The sequence below is a fragment of the Calliphora vicina genome, chromosome 3 (genome assembly GCF_958450345.1).
Source record: "Calliphora vicina chromosome 3, idCalVici1.1, whole genome shotgun sequence".
In the NCBI taxonomy this organism is placed as follows: Eukaryota; Metazoa; Arthropoda; class Insecta; order Diptera; family Calliphoridae; genus Calliphora; species Calliphora vicina.
The window spans coordinates 1,420,269-1,427,369 of record NC_088782.1 but is presented as its reverse complement, the minus strand read 5'-3'; the positions used below and the strand labels follow the sequence as shown (position 1 = coordinate 1,427,369).

Sequence of the window (7,101 nt, the reverse complement as noted above, 5' to 3'; positions counted from 1 at the left end):
GTCAAATATTACGTAATTTAAATATAATAAATAACAAATATAGTAAACAAAATGATTAACGATTACTTTCAAAGATTTCAAAAGAACAAATATTTAACAAAAACAGTGCATATTTATCAAAATATTTTATAAAATGTTTTTTCTTTTTAATATTTTATACGAATTTGTGAATATACATTAGCATTAACTAAACTATGGCCAATATTTGTAAATCTTTGAAAGAATTATCCATACAGGGTTATTGGGATGAGGTGTTTAGTTGTTTAAATATTGAAGCAAACTCAACCATAGAATTGGCCAGTTTGAAAAGTAAGTAGCAGAGTTTTGGAAATATTAAATAAAAACAAGTAAGAGTGCTATATTCGGCTATGCCGAATCTTATATACCCTTCACCTTTGTTGTGGATGCATAATTATTTTTTATAATTATACAGCATCCTAAATTTATCAAGAACACAAAAAACAACAACAACGCCAAAAGAAACAAAACACAAAAAAAAAAACAAAATACTCAAAGCATGCACATCCAAACATACGTTTTGTTGCTTTTTTGTCAAAGCATGCAATACATTGTGTTTTTTGGTGAAATTTTCAGAGGTTGCCTCGGATTTTTGCTCATATCTCCGTTATTTATGGACATATTTTGCTGATTTTAAATAGCAAAATTCTCGAAAGTATGTCTGACAGAATTATTGAAGATTTGGATCCCGGAGATATCTGGGGCCTTCAGAAAATTGATTTCAACAGACAGACGGACAGACAGACGGACAAGGCTTAATCGACTCCGCTATCTATAAGGATCCAGAATATATATACTTTATAGGATCGGAAATTACAAACGGAATGACAAACTTATATATACCCTTCTCACGAATGTGAAGGGTATAATAATTAAAATAATTTGGCTTTCAAAGTACCAGAACAACAAAATGATTTGTGGTTAGATGACCATAAGGCCACCTTAAATTCATTGGAAATAATTTTGTGTTTTATATTATTATGTGATCAAATATTATCTTGAAAATCAATCAATACTCAACTGGTTATGGGCCCAGGATACTCTTGCTAAGGGAATATAATCAAGAAACTTAAAAGGATTATTTAAATATCAAGAAGCTTGGAAGGATTAAACAAAAATTAGTTCAAGAATTCTGGAGAAATTTTTCAAGACGCCTAGATAAAATAAATTTGATTTTTCAAGACGCCTAGAAGAATAAATTAAATTTCTTTGTCAAGACGACTAGAAGAATTTGAACACATTTTTTCAAGACGCCTAGAAGGATAAAATAAATTAGCTTTTTCAAGACTACTAGAAGGATTTGGAGAAAAGAAATTGCGATTAAAAAAATAAAAAAAGGATTTTAACAACATTTTATTGGTAAGTGAAAAAACTACGCGGAGCAGTGAATTGGTGTTCATGGAAGTTCCAGATGCGTATAATTTTAAAATCGATGGACCTTTACAAAATTGTTGATTGATCTTTTAGAAAGCCTGTTATGCCGGATGGCAATGGAGATGCAGACAATGCTATATATCTTCAAAATATTCAGACTTGGGAGAAAGCTGATATTAAGGCTCAGCGAATAATTATAACATCTATTGATAATATTATTTTAAAATATTTGATGTGTTGCAAAGATGCAATTGAGATGTGGCAAAAATTGCATAGCATACATGAAATGCAAACAGAAGTAAGCATTCATTTGTTGCAACAGCAGTTTTATGAATTAAAAAAGAATTCTGAAGACTCGATTGAAATGCATATTGCAAAAATAGAAGAACTTGCCGAAAGATTGAGAAGTTTAGGTGAACCATTAACTGAAAATATGATTATAACAAAAATTTTAATGACGTTACCACCAACATTTAACCATTTTGTTACGGCTTGGGAATCAACTGAAAAAATATTTCGAATTTAACAAATCGTCTCATATTAGAGCAATCACGGTTAAGTCGAGATATGGAAGTAGCTGAGTCTTTTACAACAAGAAGACAAAATCAACGTGAAGATAGCAAAAAGCCAGGTAGTTTTAAATGTAATAAAGAAGGACATTGGAAGAAATATTGTCCATTATGGAAGAAAAAGAAAATTGTTAAGTTAAATAATTCAAAATCCAATGCTTTCATGAGTTGGTAGATTCAGGAGCTTCTGAACATATGACCTCACATAGAGAATGGTTTTCTAATTATCGTAAATTTGAAGAACCATCCAAAATAAAAATTGGAGATGGAACAACTTTAAATGCTGTAGGCGAAGGAAATATTGATGTCTTAATAAATAGTGATGATGGCTGGAAGCAAAAATATTTAGAAAACGTTCTTTTCGTACCAGAGATGAAAGTTAATTTATTTTCTACCACAGCAGCAATGAACAAAGGATATGTAATGAAATCCAATAAAAATAAATGCACTTTTATGCGAGATGGCAAAGTTGAAGCTATTGGTCATAGAAATGGAAACTTATTTGAACTTGAAATAAGGGTAGTAACTAAAAACAAGTGCAATTAAATTGCAAACACCAGCAACAATTCAAAGATATGGCACCAAAGGTTTGTTCATCAAAATATGAAACATGTGAAAGAGGTATTAAAATCAAGAAATGTTGAATTCAAAGACGATGAGAACAAAATATCTGAAGGATGCTGTTTTGGGAAGCAGCATAAATTACCATAAACGTCTAGTGAAAATAAATCAAAAGCTCCTGGTGAAATAATTCATGCAGACGTTTGCGGACCGATGGAAGAGTATTCAATTGGAAAATCAAAATACTTTTTATTACTAAAAGATGACTCTTCAAAATTTAAGTGGGTTTACTTTTTTCACCAAAAAAAGTAAAGTTTTCGAAAATGCCAAGAATTTCTTAAATATGATGAAGAATTTGTATACAACATGGTTTGTTGTATACAAAACAAAACGGTTGTATGTGTATTAAAAACCTTTTCGGATTCTGATTACGATGGAGATATTGAAAATCATAGATCAACTTCCGGAATTGTAACAAAACTGGATGAGTGCACAGCTACTTCGAGATCTCAACAACAACGTACAGTTGCACTGTCAACTACTGAGGCTGAATATATTGCTGCATGTGAAGCTGTTAAAGACATAGTATGGACGAAACTTTTTTTGAAAGAAATTACTTACAACATAGCAGAAAATCATTTATATTTGGATAATCAGAGCACAATTAAACTTATAAAGAATCCTGATTATCATAAAAGTACCAAACATATTGATGTGAAATATCACTTTATTCGAGAAAAATTTTGTGAACACGAATTTTATCTAAGTTTTGTTAATTCTAAGCAACAATTAGCAAATATTTTAACTAAACCCCTTTCAAAGCCACTTTTTGAAAATTTTAGAAAACATTTAAATATTGTTCATAATTCTGTTAATTAGATGAAGTTTTCGTTTTGCGATATATGTGTAATACAATCGGAGTATGAAAACAAACAAAACATTTCACAAACGTTTGCAAAATGTACAAAACAAATCAAAATGTTTATATTGTATTGTACATGAGCAAAAACAAAACAAAAACTTTTCAAGTGACAAAGAGAGAAAACGAAACGATTGGCTTTTCACTGCATCATCTGCATTATTTAATTTACCGTTACAATCGTACATTTGAGTACAAAACAGATAGAGAAACGTATTTCTTATTCGTTTTGTTTTTTTGTACTGTGTTCTCTATTATAATGAGTAAATCATTTACCAAACGTTTGTAAAACATTTTTTATCAGAATGTTTCAATATTGTTCTTCTTACTCTTTTCTTTTCTAGATGCGTACGTTTATATTAATGTACAGTTTGCGCTCATGAGCAAAAACAATACAAAACAAAATGGGACAATCATTCTCATTGTTTATGTTTGGTTTTTGTTTTACTCACTGCAAAGAACTAAACAAAACGATAGCAAACGTTTCGATTTGTTATTTCCGTACTCTGAATACAATTGTAACATTAAGGGGAGGTGTTGATTATAATGTTATTTGCATGTACTGTAAATACTTTGTTTGAGAGTTTGTAGTAAGCATTTTGAATATTGTATTTTATGTTTTGTATTTTTATCAAAAATTTTCACTTCAATAAAAACATTATCTTGAAAAGCATCAATACTCAACTAAAATTCAGTGTAAAAAACCAGAAAAACAGATGATGAATTGTCAGCAGGGTAAATATAAAATTCAGAATAATAAGTAAACAAATAAATGCACAATAAATGTATTAAATTTCACTAAAAAATCTGCCTGTAATCTTAATGTGAAGGAAAACAAAAGACTTAAGATGTACAGACCTACAGATTGAAAACACAAAAAGGAAACAAAAGATTTGAGATAAAAACCCCAAAAAATATTCAATTACATGCAATTCAGCAAGATTTAATATTATTTTTCATAAAAGAAGCATCTGTCTGTCGCAAATAAATAAATAAATAAATACCCTATTTAGCAAAGTTCAAAACTATAGAATTTTAGCAAACAATTATTGTATTTTTTTGCTTGTCTGTTTGAATTCTTTTGTTCAAGGCCATCGAATCCATTAAATTTTATAATAATATTTGTTTTGGTTTTTATTCTTTATAGAATTAACACTTAACTGACAAAAGCGCTAAAAAAATGATAACATTTGATTGATTTGAAACATTATTAAAATCAAAATTAATCCTTAAGCCCCAAGCATTTGTAATGAACAAGTTTTGGTTAAAAAGTTGTCATGTTCTTTTAATTTCATGTGTGACACTTAAGAATTTTAATCATGTACATTTTTATTTGGGTTTTGGCAATGATTAAAATTAAATAAGCAGCAAATGTTCTTTTCAAATAAATCTACATTAAAGATGTTAGTTATGCATGCATATTAGGCTGGGTCGATTTTTTTCATAAAAAATTGTATAGCAGAAACGCAATCTACGGAAAATTCTAAGAAAGTTTCCTCAAGAAACCATCCCAGTAAGCACAAAAGCCCCAAAAATTCAAGGACTTGAACATTTTGTTGGAATTTGACATGAATGCAAATGTAAAATTATTCTTTAAACATGAAAAATATTTGAAAATTTATTTATTTTTCAAACAAAAAACAAATTAATTTATTTTTGTTTTAGAAACCATAGGTCTAATATCAAATCCTATCTTGCGCATTTCGACTTGTATCCAATAAAAAAAACTATTAAAAAAATTATATACTGAAATATCATTGGATAAAAGTCGAAATGCGCATGATAGGATTTCGTTTTAGACCTATCCCAATAAGCATTTTTACTGGAATTCAAGTTGAAAGCAAGTGTAATTCAAGCCTTGAATTATAGTCAAGCAATTGAATTACAGTTGTATTACACTTTATTTCAATAGTATTCTCCAGTAAAAAGGAAACATAAATTCAAGGTTTCCTATTAGATTTCGCTGTTACTTTTATTGTTTACTTTTTTTGTTTTTTTTTTTTTTTTAATTTTCTATGTCAGCTGTTCAGTTGTGCCACTTGTCTATATTTTTTTGTATATTGTATGAAAACATTTTCTACATTTGAGGTGGCACCCAGTTAACGTCGGTTCAATTTAAAACACACTTTAATTTTGACTATAGTTGCAAAATAATTAAAAGCTGGTTTTCATTTTAAAGTTGTTTCTAAAAAGAACCGACTTTAGTGTATGACTATGATTATGGGCCAAGATTTTGGTCTTAAATCATCTGGCAACTATGCTCCTCAGCCAATATCATAATTCAAACTCACCCCTAGTATTTTTTTATCTAAACACTTAATTTTGTTTACCTAAGTACTATACAATTCTCATTTAGTTAATGTTAAAGTTTATATAAATAGTTTAGTTTTTAATGAGAAAAGCATACTTACCTGGCGTAGGGGTTATCCGTGATCATGAAGGCGGTTCCCCCGGAGTGAGGCTTGATCATTGCACTTACGATTGAGTTGACCTCCGCGATTATTCCTAATGTGAATAACTCGTGCGTAAAATTTTTGGTAGCCGGGAATGGCGTTCGCGCCGTCCCGACCTTTTACAATAAATTTCAGTTTGCATATTTTTGCTATTTTTTGTCATAAATTTTGTTCACAAATGAATTCCAATTTTTTAATGTTTTTAAAAATTTGAAAAAAAAATTGAAAAAACGTTTTTTTAAAAATTTTTAAAAACAATAAAAAAAAATTTATTTTGTTTACCTAAAAATATTTAAAATTACAGGGATGGCAAAGTTGTACAATTGTTGTACTTTTTTTGGTACAATTCGAAGATGAAAAGTACCATGGTCAAGGTTGCCAATTTAGCCATTTTCCGGCTAGATCTAGCGTTTTTATTTTCATTTAGCCATAAAAAAATGGCTGGATTTAATCTAACCGGAATCTAGCCATTTTATTTTGTCATAGCCAGTGTTGCCACAACCTCAAAATATTTGTAACCAAGTTTGATTAAAAAAATAACCAAAATGCTAAAAAAGTAACCAAAAAAAAGTTTATTGCAGACGTCATGTTTTTAACTTTTTTTTTTAAAAAAATATGAACAGAGGTCTGAAATTTATTTTTTTTAATACATTTAACACAGGTTTTTATACTTCAAGATAAATTTTATGTCAAGATTTAAACATTTAGAATATTATGAAAATAAATTCTTAATAGCTGAAAAATGCTAATGGGGGCCAGTGCATTGCCCCTCAAAGTTGCTTGATCTTTTTAATGTTTTTTAGATGTGGCGGGCCTACGGAGGTTCGAATTTTTTTTTTTAAATATAACCTATATTGGCGATATAATTGTAAATAAAATAAAAAAAAAACTTGGAAAGTTGGAACATGCCGTATTTTTTAGATTTTTTCCCAAAAAGGCCTATATATTTTTTCTTTTGTAAAAAAATTTTCTTCGGGACTATATACAATTTGTATATGATCCGTAAAGAGAATTTAATGCAAAATCGTGTAAAGTAAATTTTTGCTCACTTAAGCGGACACAACACACCCCAGACCTATCCAAACTTTACCAATTTTTTAAAAATAATTTAGATTTGAGTAAAAAATTCTAAAAAGCCAAAGCAACGATCCTCAAAAAGCTTCATATTTGTATAACTTAAATATCTACAAGATTTGTTAACTATCAC

General features: G+C 29.0%; 1 non-coding gene across 1 annotated transcript; it reads left to right on the top strand.

Annotated features, from left to right (window-relative positions):
- The first annotated feature begins 5,844 nt into the window (after positions 1-5,844).
- On the top strand, positions 5,845-6,010 carry LOC135956121 (U1 spliceosomal RNA). The gene has a single exon (XR_010576360.1). It is a non-coding gene; the product is annotated as a U1 spliceosomal RNA (small nuclear RNA).
- Positions 6,011-7,101: the final 1,091 nt, after the last annotated feature.